General features: G+C 38.6%; 1 pseudogene; it reads right to left on the reverse strand.

Annotated features, from left to right (window-relative positions):
• Positions 1-2,071: 2,071 nt before the first annotated feature.
• Positions 2,072-26,914, reverse strand: LOC114090607 (large ribosomal subunit protein eL6 pseudogene; annotated as a pseudogene).
• Between the last annotated feature and the right edge of the window lie 203 nt (positions 26,915-27,117).

A 27,117-nucleotide genomic window follows, 5' to 3' on the forward strand; every position in this document is an offset into this window, starting at 1 on the left:
ATATATATATTGTTCTGCCAACTTTTCTATTTCTTTCTTCCATCTCACTTTTTATTCTGTTAGTATTTAATATTATTTTAGGTAACAGAACACTCATCATTGCTTTGGGGTATAATTTATTCTACTGTATTCCTACTTTCAAACTTATTTTCCTTCACAATTGGTTATGGAAGGTCTATTATGAGGATGCTGCTATATTAAAAGATAGTTGCATCATGATCAGTCACAAAGGTACTTTCTTGTGCTCAGTAGCCTTAATGGAACTGGTCTTTGAGAGGTCAGCTCAGCCCCTGAGTGCTCTGTTGTGCACAAAGAGAGTCAATCTAAGAGAACTAGGAATAGTTGTCCTGTGAGGGTCTTATTAGGGATTTTAAAGTCTAAACAGAGAAATAACTTTTCAAGGAAACTGGTTAAACTCATAAAAAGAAGTTGGGCCAAGTATAAAGGATTGACAAAATGGGCGGGGGTTGTTTTTAAAAAGATATTTGCTTTTGCTGGATGATGGCACATGCCTATAACTCTAAATATTCAGAAGACTCTGAGGCAGGATTGGGAGTTTGAGGCCAGCCTAGGCCCTGTTTCAAAATAAAATTTTAAAAAATGTAGGCAGGGGGTTGGGAATGTAGCTTAGTGATAGAGCACTTGCCTGGTATGCACAAGGCCCTAGGGATTGAAGCACAAGGTCCTGGGTTCAATCCCCAATACCACAGTGAGTTACATAATGATCTTATAACTATTGCTACTGCCTCCAGTAACGTTCATGATATAAATACTGTTAACACAGATGTCCCTTCAGCACACAGCCCACAGTCCACATGCAGTGTCACTTTAGGTAAGATCTCATATGCCTTTAAATCTCAAAATTCTCATCTCATAATATTAAGGGTATTAAACAAGATAACTCTTGAAACTATAGATCAGACTATTATGAAATTTAAACTTTCTTTAAGTTAATTTAAAAAATACTGGCTTGGAAGCATTTGACAGTCTAATATTTATCTGACACAGGTTAAATACCCAAAGTTAAGAACATCTAGTAAGTAGTAATTCTGGATTCAAACAACATATTCCCCTCTCCCAGGCATATCCAATTTCCTTAAAACCACACAAAATGCCTGAGTTTACAGTGCATTGCACAAAGCTGAGCTATGAAGAAAGAGCACATCTGTGACAGCTCATGGTTGTATCACAATAATGATTCTTTCAGGAAGCTGAAAGAAGCTTTTCTAAACTATTAGTAATATTAACATTTTGATCAACCATGATAAAGAGAGGGCTGAATTAATCTTTTTATTATTATGGTAGAAAATACTACAAAATTGACATAGGAAGAGATGGTAGCATATTTATAGCCAAAATATAGAGGGAAAAATACAAAAACAAAGATTAGGCATTTAATTTTGCAATATTTGTTGGGTTTAGCAGCCTTTTTTTAAAAAAAATCTATATTTTGCTATGGTTTCTTAAATAATTCAGTATCTAATTTTGTATTTTTCATTTAATATTCTTTTTCTTAACAATAAATATCAAAATTGTAAGATTTTGGTCCTTCAAAACTGAGTTCTACCCTGACTGTAAATTTTCAAGTAGAAGAGAATGTAAGGAAAGCAGGTTAAACTTCAGGTTAAAACCCTATCCAGGTTTCTATTTCATAGTCAATATTCATTTTATATCCATGAGAATATGAATTTACATTAATTTGAGAAATATGAAGCAATTTTTATGCAAAAACTTCATAAAATAGGAGAGACTGTCACACACTAATTTCAATAAAATAGTCACCAAATATTAATTAGGGAAATGCTGATAATACATGCTGTAGCAAACTGTAGTTCCTCGTTATCTAAAAATAATAATGAGTATGTATACTTTATTTGAACTATTATGATTGTATCATGAATTCTTATGTGGAAACAATAAAACATAAAAATTAACAAAACTGAAAGCCTCAAAATATAGCACTCAAGTCAATAAAAGTTAATAAGATATGTTGACCTAAATGTATTAGTTATTTAATTAAGTTCTTGGTAAGAAATGTAGAGCACGAATTTGTGAGGATAAATTCCATTTGTTAGAGAAAATCAATCACATGTTGCCCTAGAGCTGAGGAGTAGCTCTTGATTTGGGGTAAAATTTGTGAGTCCACTGCTTTCTGACCAACCTTGCACTGCCCTGTAATCTCATATTTCTTTCTCTGGGTCAAAGATCTCACCTTCCTCATGTCTGGCTTCTGCAGCTCCTTCGTGAAGTAAACATTTGTAAGGTGGTTTGGGATTCTCACATTGCTGTTATCAATCTTTGTGGAAGTGATGATAACAAATTTCGTGTTCTACACAGAGGAACTTGATTGAGGGAAAGAGGTCCAGCCACAAGTAGCAAGTCCCTGCAAGACTGCTTCAGGAAAACCACCCTCTTGCCTCTGTGGGCCCACTGAGAATGATCCCAGAAGTGATGCTAGTCCCAGCAGTGATGCTGGCTCTCAGTTTTCTCACATGCAGACTGAGGGGGGTTTTGCCATGGCTCAATAGCTTCCATGGCACATCTTCAATAGGATAGCATCTAGGCATTTTGCAAAGTTTACTCACTGGGTACCACCATTCTTTTTTTTTATTGATTTTTTAAAAATGACAGCAGAATGCATTATGATTCTTATTACACATATATACCACAATTTTTCATAACTCTGTATATAAAGTATGTTGACACCTAATTTGTGTCTTCATACATGTACTTTGGATAATGATGTCCATCACATTCCACCATCCTTGCTAATCCCCTGCCCCCTCCCTTTCCCTCCCACCCCTCTGCCCTATCTAGAATTCATCTATTCTTCACATGCTCCCCGTCCCTACCCCACTGTGAGTCAGCCTCCTTATATCAGAGTAAACATTTGGCATTTGTTTTTTGGGATTGGCTAACTTCACTTAGCATTATCTTCTCCAACGCCATCCATTTACCTGCAAATGCCATGATTTTATTCTCTTTTATTGCTGAGTAAAATTCCATTGTGTATATATGCCACATTTCTTTAATCCATTCATCTATTGAAGGGCATCTAGGTTGGCTCCACAGTTTAGCTATCGTGAATTGTGCTGCTATAAACATTGATATGGCTGTGTCCCTGTAGTATGCTGTTTTTAAGTCCTTTGGGTATAAACCGAAGAGAAGGATAGCTGGGTCAAATGGTGGTTCCATTCCCAGATTTCCAAGGAATCTCCATACTGCTTTCCATATTGGCTGCACCAATTTGCAGTCCCATCAGCAGTGTAAGAGTGTACCTTTTCCCCCAAATCCTCACCAACACTTATTGTTGTTTGTCTTTATAATAGCTGCCATTCTGACTGGAGTGATATGATATCTTAGAGTAGTTTTGATTTGCACTTCTCTAATTGCTAGAGATGCTGAGCCTTTTTTCATATATTTGTTGACTGATTGTATATCCCCTTCTGAGAAGTGTCTATTCAGATCTTTGGCCCATTTGTTGATTGTGTTATTTGTGGTTTTTTTGTTGTTGTTGTTGTTTTTGTTTTGTTTTGTTTTGTTTTGTTTTGTTTTTTGGTGTTTAGCTTTTTGAGTTCTTTACATACCCTAGAGATTAGTGCTCTATCTGATGTGTGAGGGGTAAAAGTTTGCTCCCAGGATGTAGGCTCTCTGTTCACTTCACAGATTGTTTCTTTTGCTTTGAAGAAACTTTTTAGTTTGATCGGGTACCACCATTCTTGTCACTACCGGTTAGTTTTATGACAGCAGCAAGAACCTTCTCATTTTTCTTCTTTCCAACCTTGGATTTAGCAGCTGATTACTTCCCCCTTATACTTGGGCTTTGGGGAATAGATAGAGGATCAGGAGTATCTGCCAATTTCTCTAACCAGGAAAGGATTTTGGTTGCAGTGGGGCTTCCCACTTGGGGTTTCTTAGCCTTAGGGTCACCCTTTCTAACCATGCCAACAGCATTAGCCTTCCTGGCTCCAGGTTTCTTCTCCTTAGTGTCCAGCTTCTCAGCCTTTTCACCATCTATCTTGCAAGATTGGAAAAAGCAACTATTGTTTAATAATTAAGCTCCCATAATACTAAAACAAACAAATAAATATGAAGGGAAGAAAAGGGAAGAGAGAGAGGAGAAAAAGAAAATCACCTTTCATCAGTGCTCTCAGGTGTGGTCATAAGACAGAGTAAAGAGAAAATAAAAAGAATATTTTTTAGCACAATGCTCTGGGTCTTTAGATTCAGATAATTAAAAGAATAAAAAAGTTGTACCTCAAAAATATGTAATTAAGAGTGGCCCAGGGCGGGACAGAGCTTCCAATCACTCCTGCAAGGTAGGCGGGCCTGCGACCCACCGGCAGAAGAGGAGCAGCCGCCTGCTGAGAGGCTGAGCCGCCCCCTCCCCCTGCGCTGGCATAGTAGAGGGAACTGGGACCAAAGACAGAGCAGGCCCAGCGGCCTGCTGAGGGGCAGAGCCGCCCCCCACCCCCCTCGCCTGCCAGGTAGGGGAAGGGTGACCACAGACAGAAAAGGCCCAGTGGCCCGCGGCGGGACAGAGCTTCCAATCACTCCTGCAAGGTAGGCGGGCCTGCGACCCACCGGCAGAAGAGGAGCAGCCGCCTGCTGAGAGGCTGAGCCGCCCCCTCCCCCTGCGCCGGCATAGTAGAGGGAACTGGGACCAAAGACAGAGCAGGCCCAGCGGCCTGCTGAGGGGCAGAGCCGCCCCCCACCCCCCTCGCCTGCCAGGTAGGGGAAGGGTGACCACCGACAGAAAAGGCCCAGTGGCCCAGGGCGGGACAGAGCTTCCAATCACTCCTGCAAGGTAGGCGGGCCTGCGACCCACTGGCAGAAGAGGAGCAGCCGCCTGCTGAGAGGCTGAGCCGCCCCCTCCCCCTGCGCTGGCATAGTAGACGGAACTGGGACCAATCACAGAGCAGGCCCAGTGGCCTGCTGAGGGGCAGAGCCGCCCCCCACCCCCCTCGCCTGCCAGGTAGGGGAAGGGTGACCACCGACAGAAAAGGCCCAGTGGCCCGCGGCGGGACAGAGCTTCCAATCACTCCTGCAAGGTAGGCGGGCCTGCGACCCACCGGCAGAAGAGGAGCAGCCGCCTGCTGAGAGGCTGAGCCGCCCCCTCCCCCTGCGCCGGCATAGTAGAGGGAACTGGGACCAAACACAGAGCGGGCCCAGCGGCCTGCTGAGGGGCAGAGCCGCCCCCCACCCCCCTCGCCTGCCAGGTAGGGGAAGGGTGACCACAGACAGAAAAGGCCCAGTGGCCCGCGGCGGGACAGAGCTTCCAATCACTCCTGCAAGGTAGGCGGGCCTGCGACCCACCGGCAGAAGAGGAGCAGCCGCCTGCTGAGAGGCTGAGCCGCCCCCTCCCCCTGCGCTGGCATAGTAGAGGGAACTGGGACCAAACACAGAGCGGGCCCAGCGGCCTGCTGAGGGGCAGAGCCGCCCCCCACCCCCCTCGCCTGCCAGGTAGGGGAAGGGTGACCACCGACAGAAAAGGCCCAGTGGCCCGCGGCGGGACAGAGCTTCCAATCACTCCTGCAAGGTAGGCGGGCCTGCGACCCACCGGCAGAAGAGGAGCAGCGGCCTGCTGAGAGGCAGAGCCGCCCCCTCCCCCCCGCGCCTGCAAGGTAGTCGGAACTGAGACCACCATCAGAACAGGTCAGACCTGCAACCGAGAGACAGAACAGGCCCAGTGGCCTGAGGAAGGGTAGAGCCGCCCCCCCGCCCACGCCTGCAAAGTAGGCGGACCTGCGACCCACTGGCAGTACAGCCTCAGAGGCCTGCAGAGGGGCAGTGCCGCTGCCTGCGCCTGCAAAGTAGGCAGAACGGCGACCACCGACAGAACAAGCCTAGCGGCCCGCAGAGGGACAGAGCCGCCGCCCGCGCCTGCAAGGACGGCGGACCTGCTACCGACTGGCAGAGCAGGCCCAGCGGCCTGCCGGCGTGGTAGGCACATTGCCCCAATTGGCGGAGGGGCAGAGCCGCCGCCCGTGCCTGCGAGGGAGACTTTGCAACTATACAAGACCAATATAAATATATAGGGGGAAAATTCAATAGCACAACAGTTTCACCAAGAAGAAAGGAACGCGAACAGTATGAAGAGACAAGGAAAGAAAGGACCACAAGCATTGCAGGTCAACTCAACTTTAGAAGAGGTAATAGCTGCAGCTGATGGAATGTCAGATAAAGAATTCAGGATATACATGCTTCAGATGATCTGGAGTCTCAAGGAAGACATCAGACAGCAAAATCAGACAATGAAAGATCACTTCAACAATGAATTACATAAACAAATCCAAGAAGCAAAAGATCAACTATACAGGGAAATAGAGGTTATAAAAAACAAACAAACAGAAATCCTAGAAATGCAGGAAGCAATAAGCCAACTTAAAAACTCAATTGAGAATACTACCAGCAGAGTAGAACACTTAGAAGACAGAACATCAGACAATGAAGATAAAGTATTTCAACTTGAAAAGAACATAGACAGCTCAGCAAGACTGTTAAGAAACCATGAGCAGAACATCCAAGAAATATGGGATAACATCAAGAGACCAAATTTAAGAGTCATTGGGATACAGGAAGGAACAGAGTTTCAAACCAAAGGAATGAGCAATCTATTCAATGAAATAATTCGAGAAAACTTCCCAGACTTGAAGAATGAGACAGAACCCCAAATCCTAGAAGCCTACAGGACGCCGAATGTGCAAAATCATAAGAGACCCACACCTAGACACATTATAATGAAGATGCCCAACATACAGAATAAGGAGAGAATTTTAAAAGCTACAAGAGAAAGGAAGCAGATCACATTTAGGGGTAAGCCAATCAGGATAACAGCTGATCTTTCAACACAGACTCTGAAAGCTAGAAGATCCTGGAATAACATATTTCAAACACTGAAAGAAAATGGGTTCCAACCAAGAATTGTGTTTCCAGCGAAATTAAGCTTCAGGATGGAAGATGAAATTAAAACCTTCCACGATAAACAAAAGTTAAAAGAATTTGCAGCTAGAAAACCATCTCTTCAAAACATCCTTGGCAAAACATTACAGGAAGAGGAAATGGAAAATAACAATGAAAACCAACAGTGGGAGGTAGGACACTAAAGGGGGGAAAATAATCAAAGTGGAAAACAAACCATGTTTAGTAACATAAATAAACAAATATGGCTGGAAGAACAACCCATATCTCAATAATAACCCTAAATGTTAATGGCTTAAACTCACCAATCAAGAGACACAGGCTAGTAGAATGGATCACAAAACAAGACCCAACAATATGCTGCCTACAGGAGACGCATTTGATAGGAAAAGACATACATAGGCTGAAGGTGAAAGGTTGGGAAAAATCATATCACTCATATGGACTTCGGAAACAAGCAGGAGTATCCATACTCATATCAAATAAAATAGATTTTAAGCCAAAGTTAATCAAAAGGGATAAAGAGGGACACTACATACTGCTCAAGGGAACCATACACCAACAAGACATAACAATCATAAATATATATGCCCCAAACAATGGTGCAGCTATGTTCATCAAACAAACTCTTCTCAAGTTCAAGAGTCTAATAGACCACCATACAATAATCATGGGAGACTTCAACACACCTCTCTCACCACTGGACAGATCTTCCAAACAAAAGTTGAATAAGGAAACCATAGAACTCAATAACACAATTAATAACCTAGACTTAATTGACATATATAGAATATACCACCCAACATCAAACAGTTACACTTTTTTCTCAGCAGCACATGGATCCTTCTCAAAAATAGATCATATATTATGTCACAGGGAAACTCTTAGACAATACAAAGGAGTAGAGATAATACCATGCATCCTATCTGATCATAATGGAATGGAACTGAAAATCAACGATAAAAGAAGGAAGGAAAAAGAATATATCACTTGGAGAATGAACAATAGGTTACTGAATGATCAATGGGTTATAGAAGACATCAAGGAGGAAATTAAAAAATTCTTAGAGATTAATGAAAACACAGACACAACATATCGGAATCTATGGGACACATTGAAAGCAGTTCTAAGAGGAAAATTCATTGCTTGGAGTTCATTCCTTAAAAAAAGAAAAAACCAACAAATAAATGATCTCATACTTCATCTCAAAATCCTAGAAAAAGAAGAGCAAAACAACAGCAAAAGAAGTAGAAGGCAAGAAATAATTAAAATCAGAGCTGAAATCAATGAAATCGAAACAAAAGAAACAATTGAAAAAATTGACAAAACTAAAAGTTGGTTCTTTGAAAAAATAAACAAAATCGACAGACCCTTAGCCATGCTAGCGAAGAGAAGAAGAGAGAGAACTCAAATCACTAACATACGGGATGAAAGAGGCAATATCACAACAGACACTTCAGAAATACAGAAGATAATCAAAAATTATTTTGAATCCTTATACTCCAATAAATTAGAAGATAGTGAAGGCATAGATAAATTTCTTAAGTCATATGATCTGCCCAGATTGAGTCAGGAGGATATAGACAACCTAAACAGACCAATATCAATTGAGGAAATAGAAGAAACCATCAAAAGACTACCAACTAAGAAAAGCCCAGGACCGGATGGGTATACAGCAGAGTTTTACAAAACCTTTAAAGAGGAACTAATACCAATACTTTTCAAGCTACTTCGGGAAATAGAAAAAGAGGGAGAACTTCCAAATTCATTCTACGAGGCCAACATCACCCTGATACCTAAACCAGACAAAGACACTTCAAAGAAAGAAAACTACAGACCAATATCTCTAATGAACCTAGATGCAAAAATCCTCAATAAAATTCTGGCCACTCGGATACAAAGGCACATCAAAAAAATTGTGCACCATGATCAAGTAGGATTCATCCCTGGGATGCAAGGCTGGTTCAATATAAGGAAATCAATAAATGTTATTCACCACATCAATAGACTTAAAAATAAGAACCATATGATCATCTCGATAGATGCGGAAAAAGCATTCGACAAAGTACAGCATCCCTTTATGTTCAAAACTCTAGAAAAACTAGGGATAACAGGAACATACCTCAATATTGTAAAAGCAATCTATGCTAAGCCTCAGGCTAGCATCATTCTGAATGGAGAAAAATTGAAGGCATTCCCTCTAAAATCTGGAACAAGACAGGGATGCCCTCTCTCACCACTTCTGTTCAACATAGTTCTCGAAACACTGGCCAGAGCAATTAGACAGACGAAAGAAATTAAAGGCATCAAAATAGGAAAAGAAGAACTTAAATTATCACTATTTGCAGATGACATGATTCTATACCTAGCAGACCCAAAAGGGTCTACAAAGAAACTATTAGAGCTAATAAATGAATTCAGCAAAGTGGCAGGATATAAAATCAACACGCATAAATCAAAGGCATTCCTGTATATCAGCGACAAATCCTCTGAAATGGAAATGAGGACAACCACTCCATTCACAATATCTTCAAAAAAAATAAAATACTTAGGAATCAACCTAACAAAAGAGGTGAAAGACTTATACAATGAAAACTACAGAACCCTAAAGAGAGAAATAGAAGAAGATCTTAGAAGATGGAAAAATATACCCTGTTCATGGATAGGCAGAACTAACATCATCAAAATGGCGATATTACCAAAAGTTCTCTATAGGTTTAATGCAATGCCAATCAAAATCCCAACGGCATTTCTTGTAGAAATAGAGAAAGCAATCATGAAATTCATATGGAAAAATAAAAGACCCAGAATAGCAAAAACAATGCTAAGCAGGAAGTGTGAATCAGGCGGTATAGCGATACCAGACTTCAAACTATATTACAGAGCAATAGTAACAAAAACAGCATGGTACTGGTACCAAAACAGGCGGGTGGACCAATGGTACAGAATAGAGGACACAGAAACCAATCCACAAAACTACAACTATCTTATATTTGATAAAGGGGCTAAAAGCATGCAATGGAGGAAGGATAGCATCTTCAACAAATGGTGCTGGGAAAACTGGAAATCCATATGCAACAAAATGAAACTGAATCCCTTTCTCTCGCCATGCACAAAAGTTAATTCAAAATGGATCAAGGAGCTTGATATCAAATCAGAGACGCGCCGTCTGATAGAAGAAAAAGTTGGCTACGATCTACAGTCGGTGGGGTCGGGCTCCAAATTCCTCAATAGGACACCCATAGCACAAAAGTTAATAACTAGAATCAACAAATGGGACTTACTCAAACTAAAAAGTTTTTTCTCAGCAAAAGATACAATAAGAGAGGTAAATAGAGAGCCTACATCCTGGGAACAAATCTTTACTCCTCACACTTCAGATAGAGCCCTAATATCCAGAGTATACAAAGAGCTCAAAAAATTAGACAATAAGAGAACAAACAACCCAATCAACAAATGGGCCAAGGACCTGAACAGACACTTCTCAGAGGAGGACATACAGTCAATCAACAAGTACATGAAAAAATGCTCACCATCTCTAGCAGTCAGAGAAATGCAAATCAAAACCACCCTAAGATACCATCTCACTCCAGTTAGATTGGCAGCCATTATAAAGTCAAACAACAACAAGTGCTGGCGAGGATGTGGGGAAAAGGGTACACTTGTACATTGCTGGTGGGACTGCAAATTGGTGCAGCCAATTTGGAAAGCAGTATGGAGATTTCTTGGAAAGCTGGGAATGGAGCCACCATTTGACCCAGCTATTCCCCTTCTCGGTCTATTCCCTAAAGACCTAAAAAGAGCATGCTACAGGGACACTGCTACATCGATGTTCATAGCAGCACAATTCACAATAGCTAGACTGTGGAACCAACCTAGATGCCCTTCAATGGATGAATGGATAAAAAAAATGTGGCATTTATACACAATGGAGTATTACTCTGCATTAAAAAATGACAAAATCATAGAATTTACAGGGAAATGGATGGCATTAGAGCAGATTATGCTAAGTGAAGCTAGCCAATCCCTAAAAAACAAATGTCAAATGTCTTCTTTGATATAAGGAGAGTAGCTAAGAACAGAGTAGGGTCGAAGAGCATGAGAAGAAGATTAACATTAAACAGGGATGAGAGGTGGGAGGGAAAGGGAGAGAGAAGGGAAAATGCAGGGAAATGGAAGGAGACCCTCAGAGGTATACAAAAGTACATACAAGAGGAAGTGAGGGGAAGGGGAAAAATAATACAAGGGGGACAAACGAATGTCAGTAAAGGGGGCAGAGAGAGAAGAGGGGAGGGGAGGGGAGGGGAGGGGAGGGGAGGGGGGATAGTAGAGGATAGGAAAGACAGCAGAATACAACAGACACTAGTATGGCAATATGTAAATCAATGGATGTGTAACTGATGTGATTCTGCAATCTGTATATGGGGTAAAAATGGGAGCTCATAACCCACTTGAATCAAATTGTGAAATATGATATATCAAGAACTATGTAATGTTTTGAACAGCCAACAATAAAAACAATAAAAAAAAAAATATGTAATTAAGGAAAGGTAAAAAGACAAAAATTACAAGTTGTCATAACTGCATGGTGGGATGCCAAGGTAGAGATAAAGTTATTAATACGACACTGATGTGATTCATTAAAACGAAAGAATTGGCAAGGTTTAGCAGAAACCACTCCTAGGTAAAATAGCAATGTCTATAGATTTACTAAAACGGTATCTTGCAAGTGGTAGTATGGCCATTTGACAATATTAATTCTGCCTATACAAGGAGGTATTTTCGTCTTCAGAAATCTTCATTTCCTTCTCCGGTGTTCTGGTTTTATAGAGGTCTTTCACTTCCTTGGTTAGATTTATTTTTGTTGTTGTTTATTTGTTTAGATTATTATGAATGGAATGTTTTTCCTGATTTCTTTCTCAGTATATTAATTATTGGAGTATAGGAAAGCTATTGATTTTTGTGTGTTGATCTTGTACCCAGCTATTTGTTCTATTTGTTTATTAGCTCTAGAAGTCTTCTGATATAGTATTTTGGATCTTCTACATATAGGATCATGTCATCAGCAAACAAATATTTGACTTCTTCTTTTTCTATTTGTATCCTTTAATTTTCTTCTCTTGCATGCTTTAGCTAGAGTTTCAATAACTATATTGAATAGGAGTGATAACAATGGATATCCCTTATCTACTTCCTGATTTTTGAGAATATGCTTTGGGGTTTTTCTCTGTTCAGTATGATGCTGGCTTTGGGATTGTTGTATATAGCCTTTATAATGCTGAGGTAGGTTCGTTAGTGCCTCCAGCATTTTTAATATGGAAGAGTACCGGATTTGGTCAAAGGCTTTTTCTGCACCTATTGAGATGATCGTGTAATTCTTGTTTTTAATTCTATTTAAGTATTAATTATACTTTGCATACATTGAATCAAACTTGCATCCCTAGGATGAAATACACTTGTACAATATTCTTGTGTTTTTAAATGTGGCTTTCTAGTATTTATTAATTAATATTTTATTATTTAATATTAATTTATAGTTTATTTTAAAAACTAACATTTTATTAAGGATATCGGTCTGTAGTTTTCTTTCTTTGATGTGTCTTTGTCTGGATTTGGTACCAAGTCTGGTACTGGCTTCATAGAACAAATTTGACAGCATTCCCTCCCTTTCTGTCTCGTGGAATAATCGGAGGATAGACATTAGTCCTTCTTTACTGGTCTGATAGAACTCAGCTGACAATATAGCTGGTCCTGGGCTTTTTATGTTGGAAGACTTTTAATGGCTGCTTCAATCTTATTCCTTGATACTAATCTGTCTGTTTTCTATATCCTCTTGGTTCAATTTGGGTAGGTTATATGTGCCTAGAAATCTGTCAATATCTTCTAAATTTTTCCAGTTTATTGGAGTATGAATTTCCAAAACAGTTCCTAGTGATCCTCTGTATTTCAGAAATGTCTATGATAATATCTCCTTTTTCATCTCTAATTTTGTTGACTTAGGTCTTCTCTCACTTTCTTTTGGCTAGTTTAACAAGGGGTTTATCAGTCTTGTTTATGTCCATGTTATCAAAAGTAATATACAGATCTAATCCAATTCTCTTTAAAATACCAGTGACATTCTTCACGGAACTAAAAAAAAAAAAAAACAGTCCTAAAGTACATATGGAAGGATAAAAGACCCCAAATAGCCAAGGCAAGCCTGAGCAAGAAGAGCAATACTAGAGGAATCAAAATTATACTGATATTGAATTATACTACAGAGCTACAGTAACAAAAGCACTACGGTATTGACATTGAAACATACATGAAGATCAATGAAATAGAAAAGAAGACACAGAGAAAAACTCACAGAGATATAGTCATCTGATACTCAACCAAAAGCATATGTTCAAGAAAAGATCAATTTTTTAATAAAATAGTGCTGGAAAAATTGGATATCCAGATATAGGAGAATGAAACTAGATCCTTATCTCTTACCCTGCATAAAAGTAAACTTGAAGCATATCAAAGACCTAGGAATTAGACCAGAAACTTTGCAACTTACTAGAAAAAACATAAGGTCAACACTCCAACATACTGGCACAGGCACCAAGTTCCTTAAAAAGACCCCTAAAGCTCAAGAAATAAAACCAAGAATATACCACAGTGAATTCTACCTTTATGTATGTCCATAAAGCACCAATTTTTTTAAAAAAGCAGCAAATAAACAGAAGCTAGTAAAGGAGAGGACTGAGAGAGAAAAGAGAAAGTGGAAGTGATGGGGATTGAAATGGAACAAATTATATTCCATACAAGTATGTCAAAACGAACCCCATTATTATGTGTAACAGTAATGTACTAATTAAAATATTTTAAAGTATCTCACCAAATGGACTTTTTAATAACATCTGGCTAATAAATAGATTCTCTCACAACTCTTGCCAACTTTACACTTAAATATTTACGGAAATACTTGAGAAAACAAAAAACAAAAGTGCTTTCATAGAGAACTAAAATGCTCTCTCATAAGTTGTAAAACCATGCATACAAAAGTATGATTGAAGACTACTTGAATAACACAACTAACAAGATCAACATAAGAATAAAAATCACCTTATGCATCACAAAAGAGAATACATTTTGCTTTTTAAAACTATTATATATTAGAAAATAAAACTCACAACTAGGAACACAACAAGATGAATATCAATAGAAGTATAAAGAAGGAATAAAGAAGCATAACAGGGAAAAATAATGGAATGAAAAACAGAAGAGTAAACATGATCAAGAAAACCAAAAGCCTGTTCTTTCAAAAGGCAAATGAAATACCTAAACTTTTGTCAGTTTCAATGACAAAAAAAGAAAAGTGGTAAATTAAAATATTAAAATTTAAAATAGAATATAATAACTATCAGTCAGCTTTTTTACCATTGTGACCAAAAATTCTTACAAGACCAATTTTAGAGGAGGAAAAGTTTATTTGGTGCTCACAGTTTTAAAGTTCTCAGCCCATAGACAGTCAAGTCCAATTGAGCCCAAAGCAAAGCAGAATATCATGGTAGAAGGGGGTGAAGAAGAAAAACAGCTGAGGACATTATCACCAGGAAGCAGAGAGTGAGCTCCACTCCCCAGGGACAAAATATAAACCCCAAAGGCATACCCTCAATGGCCCACCTCCTCCAGCCATATCCTAACTGACAATTTTATCACTCAGGTAATCCCTATCAGGGGATTAATCCATTGATTAGTTTATAACTCTCATGATCTAATATTTTTACCTATAAAAGTTCTTACATTATCTCAAACATGAGATTTTAGGGGACACTTTGTACCTAACCATAACAATAACAAACGGAGATATGTAGGAAGATGTTAGAATTATAAGAAATTACTATGTAAAATTTTGTAGAAACAAATCTGAAAATCTTAAGGAGATAATTTTTAAGTAAAAAAAATTATAAAAATTAATTCAAAAACGGTAGAAACCCACACAAATAAGTAACTATTGAGTAAAATGAAAATGCCCTAATTAAAAAGGCTTTAAGGCCAATAGATTGGAGATGAGTTCTACAAATTCTTTGAGAAATAGACTAATTTATGATATTCATATCATTTTAGAGCATAAACAAGAAACCTCTCAACCATCCTGCTAATCTAGCCTATGATTGACACCATAATTAGATAAAAATTGCACATGTACATATACATATATATATGCTCATTCACAACTATAAGTCATTCTCAGTAAGGTTCTCAGTAAGGAACATAATTATAAACATTCTTATGTGAAATAGGGGAAAATGAAATCAGCAATATAGTTATTGAATATACAACATTTAAAAAGCAAGCTTTACCCCAGAATTGCAAGGATTCATTATTAGGAAGTTTGTTAGTATAATTCACAAGATTAATAAATTACTTGCAAAAAATTATGACCATCTTAAATTACTCTAAAATAAAAGGCCTCCAAATTGGAATGAAGGAAGTTAAATTGTCCCTGTTCACAGATGGTATGATCTTATATAAAGAAAACCCTAAAGATGCCAACTACAAAATTATTAGAACTAATAAACAAATTCAGTAAAGATATAGAATATAAAATCAACATACAAAAATCAGTAGCAAGTTTGTACATTTATAATGAACCACCTGAAAAAGAAATCAAGAAGATAATTCTATTTAGGACAGCTTCGAACAAAGTAAAATATTAGGAATAAATTTAACGGAGAAGATGAAGTAGCTGTACACTGAAAACTGTAGCACATTGATAAAAGAAATTGAAGAAGACACAAATAAGTGGAATAATATCCCATTTTCACATGTTGGAAGAATTCACATCATTAAAATATTTATACTGTCCAAAGCAATCTACAGATTCAGTGTAATCTCTATCAAAATTCTATGACATTTTTACAGAAATAGAAAAAGAAATCCATAAATTCATATAGAATCACAAAGGATTCTGAATAATCAAAGCAATCTTAAGGGCTCGGGTTGGGGTTCAGTGGTAGCACACTTGCCTGACATGTGTGAGGCACTGCATTCAATTCTCAGCACCACATATAAGTAAATAAATTAAGGTCTATCAACAACAAAGAAAATATTTTTTGAAAATAAATTATTTTGGAAACTTATACTCCAATAAAATAGAAGACATTGAAGGCATCCACAAATTTCTTAAGTCATATGATTTGCCCAGATTGAATCAGGAAGATATAGACAATTTAAACAGACCAATATCAAGTGACGAAATAGAAGATGCCATCAGAAGCTTACCAACCAAGAAAAGCCCAGAACCGGATGGATACACAGCTGAGTTCTGCACCTTTAAAGAAGAACTAATACCAATACTCTACAATTTATTTCAGCAAATAGAGAAAGAGACAGCACTTCCAAACTCATTCTATGAGCCCAATATCACCCTGATCCCCAAACCAGGCAAAGACACATCAAAAAAAAAAAAAAAAAGAAAACTGCAGGCCAATATCTCTAATGAACATAGATGCAAAAATTCTCAATAAAATTCTGGCAAATTGAATACAAAAACATATCAAAATGATGGTGCACCATGATCAAGAGGGATTCATCCCAGGGATGCAAGCGTGGTTCAACATACGGAAATCAATAAATGTAATTCATCACATCAATAGACTCAAATATAAGACTCATATGATCATCTCAATAGATGCAGAAAAAGCATTTGACAAAATACAGCACCCTTTCATGTTCAAAACACTAGAAAAAAACAGAGGTAACAGGAACATATCTCAACATCATAAAGGCTATCTACACTAAGCCCCAGGCCAACATCATTCTAAATGAAGAAAAATTAAAGGCATTCCCTCTAAAAACTGGAACAAGACAAGGATGCCCTCCTTCACCACTTCTATTCAACATAGTTTTTGAAACACTGGCCAGAGCAATTAGACGAAAGAAATTAAAGGGATACAGATAGGAAAAGAAGAACTTAAATTGGCACTATTTGATGATGATATGATTTATACCTAGAAGACCCAAAAAGCTCCACCAGAAAACTTCTAGTAAATGAATTCAGCAAAGTAGCAGGATATAAAATCAACACCCATAAATCAAAAGCATTTCTGTATATCAGTGACAAATCCTCTGAGAAGAAAATGAGGAAAACTACCCCATTTACAATAACCTCAAAAAAAAAAAAAGATACTTGGGAATCAGCTTAACGAATGAGGTGAAAGACCTATACAATGAAAACTACAGAACCCTTAAAAAAGAAATCAAAGAAGACCTTAGAAGATGGAAAGATCTACCTTGCTCTTGGATAGGCAGAATTGATATTATCAAAATGACCCCACTACCAAAAGCACTATACAGATTTAATACAATTCTGATCAAAATCCCAATGGCATTCCTCATAGAAATAGAAAAGGTAATCATGAAATTCATCTGGAAAAATAAGAGACCCAGAATAGCTAAAGCAATCCTAAGCAGGAAGAATGAAGCAGGTGGCATCACTATACCAGACCTTAAACTATATTACAGAGTAATACTAACAAAAACAGCATGCCTAATCAGCACAAAAACAGACTGGTCGACCAATGGTAGAGAACAGAGGACACAGAGACTAACCCACAAAATTACAATTATCTTATATTAGACAAAGGTGCCAAGAACATGCATTGGAGAAAAGATAGCCTCTTCACAAATGATGCTGGGAAAACTGGAAATCCATATGCAACAAAATAAAATTAAACCCCTATCTCTCACCATGCACAAAACTCAACTCAAAGTGGATCAAGGACCTAGGAATTAAACCAGAGACTTCTGTGTCTAATAGAAGAAAAATAGGCCCTAATCTTCATCATGTGGGATTAGGCCCCAATTTCCTTAATAAGACTCCTATAGCGCAACAATTAAAACCAAGAATCAATAAACGGGATGGAATCAAACTAAAAAGTTTCTTCTCAGCAAAAGAAATAATATGTGAGGTGAACAGAGAGCCTACATCCTGGGAGAAAATTTTTACCCCTCACATATCAGATAGAGCACTAATCTCTAGGGTACATAAAGAACTCAAAAAGCTAAGCACCAAAAAAATAATAATAATAAATAAAAATAACCCAATCAACAAATGGGCCAAGGACCTGAACAGACACTTCTTAGAAGAGAATATACAATCAATCACAAATATATGAAAAAATGCTCATCATCTCTAGCAATTAGGGAAGTGCAAATCAAAACTACTCTAAGATATCATCTCACTCCAGTTAGAATGGCAGCTATTATGAAGACAAACAACAATAAATGTTGGTGAGGATTTGGGGGAAAATGTACACTCATACACTGCTGGAGGGACTGCAAATTGGTGCAGCCAATATGGAAAGCAGTATGGAGATTCTTTGGAAATCTGGGAATGGAGCCACCATTTGACCCAGCTATCTTTCTCCTCAGTTTATACCCAAAGAACTTAAAAACAGCATACTACAGGGACACAGCCACATCAATGTTTATAGCAGCACAATTCACAGTAGCTAAACTGTGGAGCCAACCTAGATGCCCTTTAGTGGATGGATGGATAAAAAAAATGCGGCATATATACACAATGGAATTTTACTCAGCAATAAAAGAGAATAAAATCATGGCATTTGCAGGTAAACGGATGGCATTGGAGAAGATAATGCTAAGTGAAGTTAGCCAATCCCCAAAAAACAAATGCCAAATGTTTTCTCTGATATAAGAAGACTGACTCATAGTGGGGTAGGGAGGGGGAGCATGTGAAGAATAGATGAATCCTAGATAGGGCAGAGGGGTGGGAGGGAAAGGGAGGGGGTAGGGGATTAGCAAGGATGGTGGAATGTGATGGACATCATTGTCCAAAGTACATGTATGAAGACATGAATTGGGTGTCAATGTACCTTATATATAACCAGAAATATGAAAATTTTTGCTTATACATGTAATAAGAATTGTAGGGGCTGAGGCTGTGGCTCAGTGATAGAATGCTTGCTTGCCTAGCATATGTGAGGCACTGGGTTCGATTCTCACACCACATATAAATAAACAAATAAAATAAAGGTACATACATATAAAAAATTTTTAAAAAAGAATTGTAATGTCATTTATTTTTTTAAAAAAAATCAATTAAAAAGCAATATTAATAAAAAAAAACTAGAGGCATCACACTACCTGCTTTCAAAATCTATTATAAAGATGTAATAACCAAATAGCATGGGACTGGCAAAAAAAAAAAAAAGACACATAGACAATGGCACAGATGAGATAGCCCAGAAGTAAATCCACACATTATTTATGTTTTTGACAAAAATGTCAATAATATAAAATGGGGTAAAGACAATCTCTTCAATAAATGGTACTGGAAAAACTGAATATTTACTTCAGAATAAAACTGGACCCCTATCTCACCACATATACAAAAATAACTCAAAATGGACAAATGACTTAAAAGAAAGACTTGAAATTATAAAACTATTAGAAGAAAACATAAGGAGAAAGGTTTTTGACATTGATCTGGACAAACGTGTTTTTTGGACCTGACCCCAAAAGTATAGGCAATAAGCAGAAATAGACAAATGGGACTACATCAAACTAAAAGGCTTCTGCACAGGAAAGGAAATAATCATCAGAATGAAAGGCAATCTATAGAATGGGAGAAAATATTCACAAATCGTGCATCTGATAAGTGGTTAATTCTAAAGTATGAAAGGAATTCACACACTTCCTGTCTCTCTCTGTGCTTACTGGCTGCCATGAGGTGAACAGATTTCTGCCACATATTTCCACCATGATACTGCCTTTCCACCGGCCCCAAAGAAATTGGGTCAAAGGATCATGAATTAAAACCTCTGAAACTGTGAATCAAAATAAATCTTTCTTCTTTATAAGTTGATTATGTCAGGTCTTTTTGTCACAGTGACAAAAAACTGACTAACACAGTAAGGTAATACACATGTTCAATCAATAGCTTGATTTGTAGTCATTCTACAATGTATACATGTATCAAAACATGTTGTAGTCTATAAATACATACAATATTTGTTTAGTAGTTAAAAAATAAATTTTAAAAAACAGCTTCTCTTAACAATGACTTTCTTTTTGTTTTTGTTTTTAACCTTAGATCTTTATCTGGCTTCTTTAGCCAGATAGCAGCTAGAAAGAACAGATACCTAGTAGCTAAATACAAATGCCAAGTACAAAAGGAAGCACAAATATTAGATACCAATCCCAGCCTAAGGGAGATATATATAGAAATCATAGCATAGTTGATCTCAGAACCACGTGCTTAGAGGAATGAATCGACAAGGAGGAAATTTAGCTATTTTAAAAGTCTCCCCTGTGTTGAATAACATAATTGAGTCTAGTATTGGCCAAATCCTTGTCAAACTGGCCTGTGCTGTCATTGTGATTTTAGTAGCAACCCATTGATTGAGTTTAATGACTCCATAAGACATCCAGATCCAACCATTCCATGGCAGTTGATCTCCAGCTCTATAGCTTCAAGGAAACAGTTGCTATTTACTTAACATGATGCTTATTAAATCAAAATCAAATATGAATTAATTGTCCTAAAAGGGTTATCTAATTTCCTAATCAACATTAATGATTATTAATCACTTCCTGTAGCAAGTGATTTGGAGTGAAAAACTCTTAACCTATGTATATTCCCCAAGTTTTCCCCCACTGCATTCAGTTTTAATTTATGTGACAAGTTTCATCTCACAAACTGTGTTCTCTTATCTGAGTCTTTCTAAATCATATGAGGTCTGTTTATATATTAATTTCAGCTAGAATCACAGATATCTTCTCCATCTCTCCTCCCCAAAGGACCCAAAAGGCCCCTCAAGTGGCTATAAATGTCTCATTATAAACAATTAAAAACTGCATCACAGTTAGAGTCAATCTGGTCTGTACGTCATGCCCCAAAGCAAAGTCTTTCAAGCTGTGTGTTTTGCTATTAACTTTCCACTGTGGCTTTAGAATCTCAATCAATTCTTTAAGAAATGCAAATATTCTTTTCTCTTTGGCTTAGCAGAAACCACTGGGAAATGCATATGTATAATTCCTTCCTGGTCATGCATGGACTATAATAATAATCAAAGCTAGAGGCTACAGAAGATATTGCAGAATGTGTCCAACTCCACTGGGCTGGGCCAGGTGGATAGTAAAAGTGCCTCTAAACACATGAAGGCTGCCCACAGGATTACTCTTCATCTGTTCCCTCAACTCAGTTTACACTCCACTGCTGGGCCTTTGCCTATAGTCCTCTTTCCCGCTAAACCCCCTCTACTCTCTTTCAAGGGTGCTCTAGAGCCCTCCATGCCCTGCCCATACAGATTCATCATGTGTATTCCTCCTAATATAACCTACTAACATACCTATGCTACTCATGGCATCACTAGCAATTCCCAAACAGACCATGGTGTGTGTTATGTGCCTCCTGGCCTTTCACTCATAGTCCTGCCTGCAATGTCCTTGTACCCCTGGCCATCTCCCATCCAACCTTCTAAACGCAGTTCAAAATCCCTGTTGCCTGGAAAGTCTTCTCTGATTGCTCTCCCAGCCCCAACAGAGTTGAGAATTCTCCCCTCTGTTTCCCATGACACCACAGGCCCTTCTCTACCCTCACACAGCCATACCCTCCACTTCTATGGGCTCAGCATCCCTGAGTTCTACATGCGCAACCAATTACAGGTTTAAATTACTCAGGGAAAAAATTGGTATTTATTCTGAATGTGTATAGACATTTTTCTTCTCATTATTCCCTAAGCAACAGTATAGCAAGTATTTCAAAGAATTTACATTCTACTAGGTATTATAAGTAATATAGAGTTAATACATACAGGATAACATACATAAATTATATGCAAATACTATACCATTTTATATAATAACTTGAGCATTCATAGATTTTACTATTCACTCAGGGTCCTGGAACCAATCTCCCATGGATATAAAGGGACAAATTGTATCTCACGACACTTAATTATATGTTTACACAGCTGTGTCCCTAGTAGACTTCAGCTCCTTATGTCGATTTTGTTATTAATTCTTGTATTCCCAGACCATACTGGTCTCTAATAAGTATCAAGAAATCTTTGTTGAATGAACAGAAGGTGGTGATATAAATTTAAGAAGTAAAAATTTTCTAGCTCTCCCAAGCATGTGGAGGCATGTGAATCCCACATTCATGGAGATGGATGGCTTCTATTTAGAGTAGGTCTAAATCCCTGACCAACAAAAGAAGGTTGGCAATAATACTGAGCCTCTCTTACCAATCATGACTGTGCCTTATGGGACATGGGCATGGATCACATATAGCTTAGGTATATATCCATATCATGTATGTGTGTGTAGCTATATACACATGTGTATATAGACACATATAAATCTATGTATATATATTTCTACATGTATGTATGTTAGACATATATACTAATTTTATATATATGTGGGTATATATACATACATATGTATACTAAAAAGAGTAAAACAAATGTGAAGAATAACAGAACAAAAAAAAAAATGACCTCAACCTTGCCACAGTTCCTGATTCTCTATGATATTGGGCTGGGAGAGATAAACTTAATCAGTGGAAAATCTCCCATTTCAATTTCCAGACTCCTCCCCCAAAGAAGCCTTTTCTGGCTATTTAGTAACAACACTGACCTTCCCTGTCAACCTTCATATGAAGATGCTAATGAGAAATTATAATGTGAATGGGGGGGGGGGTGAAAGCAAAGGAAGAAAAAATCAAAAGGACAAGGTTTTCCCACACTGGGCCTATTTCTCCACTGAAAATTTCTGGCCTCTGTTTTCTGCTCCTGATCCATAGATCATGCTGATAATCTAGTGCAGTCATTTCAACATAGGTTTTCCTGAGTCTAGGAGGTGCCTCCCAACAGCACTGGGGATGACACAGGTTACCCATCCCCAGCCTTTAAACAGAACGTGCCAGCTTCTTCTGTTTCAAAGACAGGCTTATATGAAAGATTCTGTTTGAAGACAGAGTTCTATAGTTAAAACAAATAAAAACAAACAAAAAAAAAAACCCCAGAAAATTAGGCCATTGGCTCTGATAAAATTCCATTTGGCTTTTACAGAAATAAAGGGACATCAGACAGTGGCCCATTAGGCTGGCAGGCAACCTATAGCTTCCTTAGTACAGTATAAAAGAAGGAACCCCAGAATTAGATATGGGAGACCAGGATCTGGGCCTGGATGACCTCCCATTGGATGTGACTACCTTCCCCACAAGTTTCCCAGGCTCCATGAAGGCAGTGACCCTATCTGTTTTGCACACCATGGGATCCTTAGAGCCTAATGCAGTGCCTGGGAGATGGTAAGTATTCAATAACCAGCTACTGAATACACAAATAAGCAAAGTTTCCTATTCTTCTCTTAGAAATTCTGGATTCTGTACTTGCTAAGATAATCTAAGCTTCAGTGTCTTTGCCAGCAAACAAGCATAAGAGTAATGTTTAAGCCAGGAGTTTTTAAAGGCATAAGTTAAATAATTCACATAAGTGCTTAAACACAATGTCTTACATTAAAAAGGCATATAAGAAGTGTTATTTATTTTTATGATTAATATTACTATTAGTACTCCCTAGACAGGATTTAAATTCCTCCTTAAAGCACTGTTTTTTGTTTTTTGTTTTTAACATCCAAAAACCAAAGTAGATGGAGGTTGAGTATGCTAAGGCAAATTCCTTAACTTCCTTGTGTCTATAGTTCCTTGACTTCAGAGGTGTTATGAGGATAAGCAAGACAGCATAATGTGGTGGTTAATTATATCTGTCAATCTGACAGAACTAAGGAATATCCAGATAGTTGTGGGAAGGAAAAAAGTTATTTCTGGGTGTGTCTGAGAGGTGTTTTCAGCAGAAATCAACATTTGAATCAGTGGGTGAGTAAATAAGATTCCCTAATCAACATGAGCAAGCATCAACCAATCTGTTAAGGGCCCAAATAGAACACAAAGGCAGAGGAAGAGGAAGGGCAAAGTCTCTGCTTGCACTGAGGCGTTCATCTTCTCCTGACCTTGGACATCAGGGCTCATGGCTCAGCTTCCAGGACTTATACTATCCCTTAACTCCCTTTGATCTTGGACTGAAGTACACCACCAGCATTTCTGGTGCTCCAGGTTACAGACAGCATATTCTTGGGCCTCTCAGCTTTCATTATCATATGAACCAATCTCTGTAATAAAACCTCCTCTTACATCTCTCTCTCTATATATATTATATCATTCTCTTTCTCTGAAGAATCCTAACACAGATATTAATGTAGTTGGCTTTCAATAAATATTAGTTTTTGACTGCCAATTGACATGCTTTTCTAGATAGTGGCAATGCTGAAGGCTGCATTTACGAAGCACTCTATGATGTCCAAGTCTACATAAATCATTTCATCCTCACAAGATAAGCCTTATTAATCCCATTAATGATGAAGAAATGAAAGGTCAGAAAGATTAACAAACTTGCTTGATATCACACAGTTACTAGGTAGAGTAGTAGTATTAAAACTGAGCTGTATCTCACTCCAAAGCACAAAATCTTTTGTGTGCCTCAGTCCTCCTACTTCTGGAAGGAACACCTGACTAGCCCCATTCACAGTGTCCCCAGTAGGATTGAATGAGCAGAAACACCAATGACTGGGATCCAGAGAACCACTGTCTCACATGAATCTATCAGACAAAGAGACTGACATTAATTCCTGTGTTAGTCCTCTTTGTATTGGTTTGACCAAAATACTTGACAACAACAACTTAGAGAAGGAAATGTTTATTTTGGTTCACAATTTCAGAGGATAGTCTATGGTTGGCTGAATCCATTGCTCTGGGCCCAAGGTGAGGCAGGACATCATGGCCAAAGGGCTCAACAGAGGAAAATTGCTCAGGACTTGGCATCCAAGGAGCAAAGAGAATGGGGGCAGCACAGGGAAGATGCACCCTTCCAGGACACATTCCCAGTGACCCACCTCCTCCAGCCATGCCTACTTATAGTTACCAGCCAGTTAGCCCATTCAAGCTAGGTCAGACTGATTAATAATAGTCTCATAATCAAATCACTGACCTCCAAACATTCCTTCATTAACACAGGAGCTTTTGGAGAACACCTCATATCCAAGCCATAATGACCACACAGCAGGCAGAGGAAGGGATACTCCTTAGGTTACATGTGAAAGAGACAAATTTGTCAGCCACCCATAGTTAGTATAAAGATCTCAGGATCTGCATTTTGAATTGATCTTATTTCTATACTATTTTGTCTCTACTCAGTTTTTCTTTCGCAACTTTTTCCAATCTGTATGTTATGTGTATTTGTTACATATCTTAAATCAGATTGGGACAGCATGAATAAGCAGACAAACTCACTCCACAGGGAATTTATTTGAGTGCCCCAGGAAAAATCAAAGCAGACTAGAGGAGAAGCCACTCTACTTTCTCACAGATCCTAGCATGTCCTTGCTCATGGCAGGTGAGTCACAGAGTAAAGTCTCACATACTAAATTGCCTCAATAAGCCCAAGAAACTGAATGAGCTGATGGCTGTCCTGGACATTGAGCCTGCAGGCAAACTGGAGATGACTAAACACAGTTCAGAAGCCTAACCTCTTAAAACACAACTGGGACAGAAAGAAAAAATCAGTGACACAGGGCTGAGTGGAGTCTAGAAGGAAGGTCCTCCTGGTAGGGGCTGTTCAGAGGGCCCCCACCTGCCTGACATCTACCAGCATGCTTCCTGGCAACAGAAGGGCAGGGGCAGAAGCAACTTGTATCTAAGTGCCCTGTCTCAAAAGGTGAGATTTAGACAGTGTTTCCACATGATAAGGAAGAAGAGGCAACCTTATACATTGCTGATGTTCCCAGGCCCTGTATCATCAATGCATGGAAAAATCTGAAATTTCGTCTGAAACTCACCTAAGCTTCAGGTTTGGGTAGGTGCAGGTGATATTTTAATTGCACAAGAGGGATATTTTAAACATGTAAATTAAATAATTAATCTCCCATACCTAAATGCTTCCAATGGTTGCCATCTCACAAAAACCCTAAGTCCCCATTATAGCCTCCTGATCCTGTTTATTCGGGTCAATAGCCACCATCTCCCCTTACTCACAGCTGTTGGACCATCCAGCTCATCTCACTCTTCCTTCAGTCTGGGATGCACCCTTTCATCCCTGCCCCCAGATCTTTGCAAGGCTGGCCATGCAGCCTCCACTGAGCCTGTACCCCTCCTCAGTGGATTTGCCCTGAAGGAGGGTATGATACCCCAAACTCTGCCTCTTTTGTATATTGATCATTTTGAGCCAAAGGCACTTGAAAAACAGTAAATATAGGCAGGATCTTTCTCTGAACTCCCCTATCTGCCTAAAGATAGATCCTCCAGAAGGAGCTCCATTATCCTTAGTCCCTTCCCTGGGAGTTTCATCAACCAGGGAAGATTGAGTCCTATCACAGGAGAGGATACTGGAAGTCTGATACCACACCCAGACATGCTTTTCCACAACTTAATATATCTTCCATCTGTTCTTTCAAGGATTTGTTCATCTTTTCTAAAAATCCTTTACTGCATCCCCCTCCCCCGTAAGTATCCTACATCTTCCTCCTTACCCTATTAAGATATTATATAAGTCCTCAAATCTCAATCGTTTTTTGAGCATTCCCATTAATGGAATAAATATTAAAATAAACAATTAATATACCTTTTCTCCTTCTAATCTGCCTGTTGTCCTATCTCACAAATGCAGTTGTGGGATTTAGGAGGGTAGAGGGAGTCTTTTTTCCCTCCTAACACATTCCCTGAGGTCAATGTTCATCTCATTACATGGTTCTATTATTTTTATGGCAGCATCATCAACCAACCTTATTTTGTCTTCACTGACCAGAACACAAGCTCTGTGAGACTGAAGTCTTGTCCCTTTGCCTCATCCTGCTCTGCCTGTGCCTGTGCCTGGGCCTTAATTTCACCACATGGCATATAATGTATTCATGTTACCTTCTCTGCACTAGGAGGCCCCATGTTACAGGGAAACTTGGCCTAGCACCACACTGCCCATGTGTGGCATTTGGACCTGGAGCAATCTGGCTCCACAGCACACATTTAATCTTCATAAAGTGTTGGATCCATAAATATCTATGACAGAAAAGCAAAAAGCAATAACAATAAAAGGGAGAAGTTGCACAGTTGCCCTCTATTTCCACAGCAGTTCAGCCACACAGATT

Source organism: Marmota flaviventris, chromosome 15 (genome assembly GCF_047511675.1).
Source record: "Marmota flaviventris isolate mMarFla1 chromosome 15, mMarFla1.hap1, whole genome shotgun sequence".
Taxonomy (NCBI): Eukaryota; Metazoa; Chordata; class Mammalia; order Rodentia; family Sciuridae; genus Marmota; species Marmota flaviventris.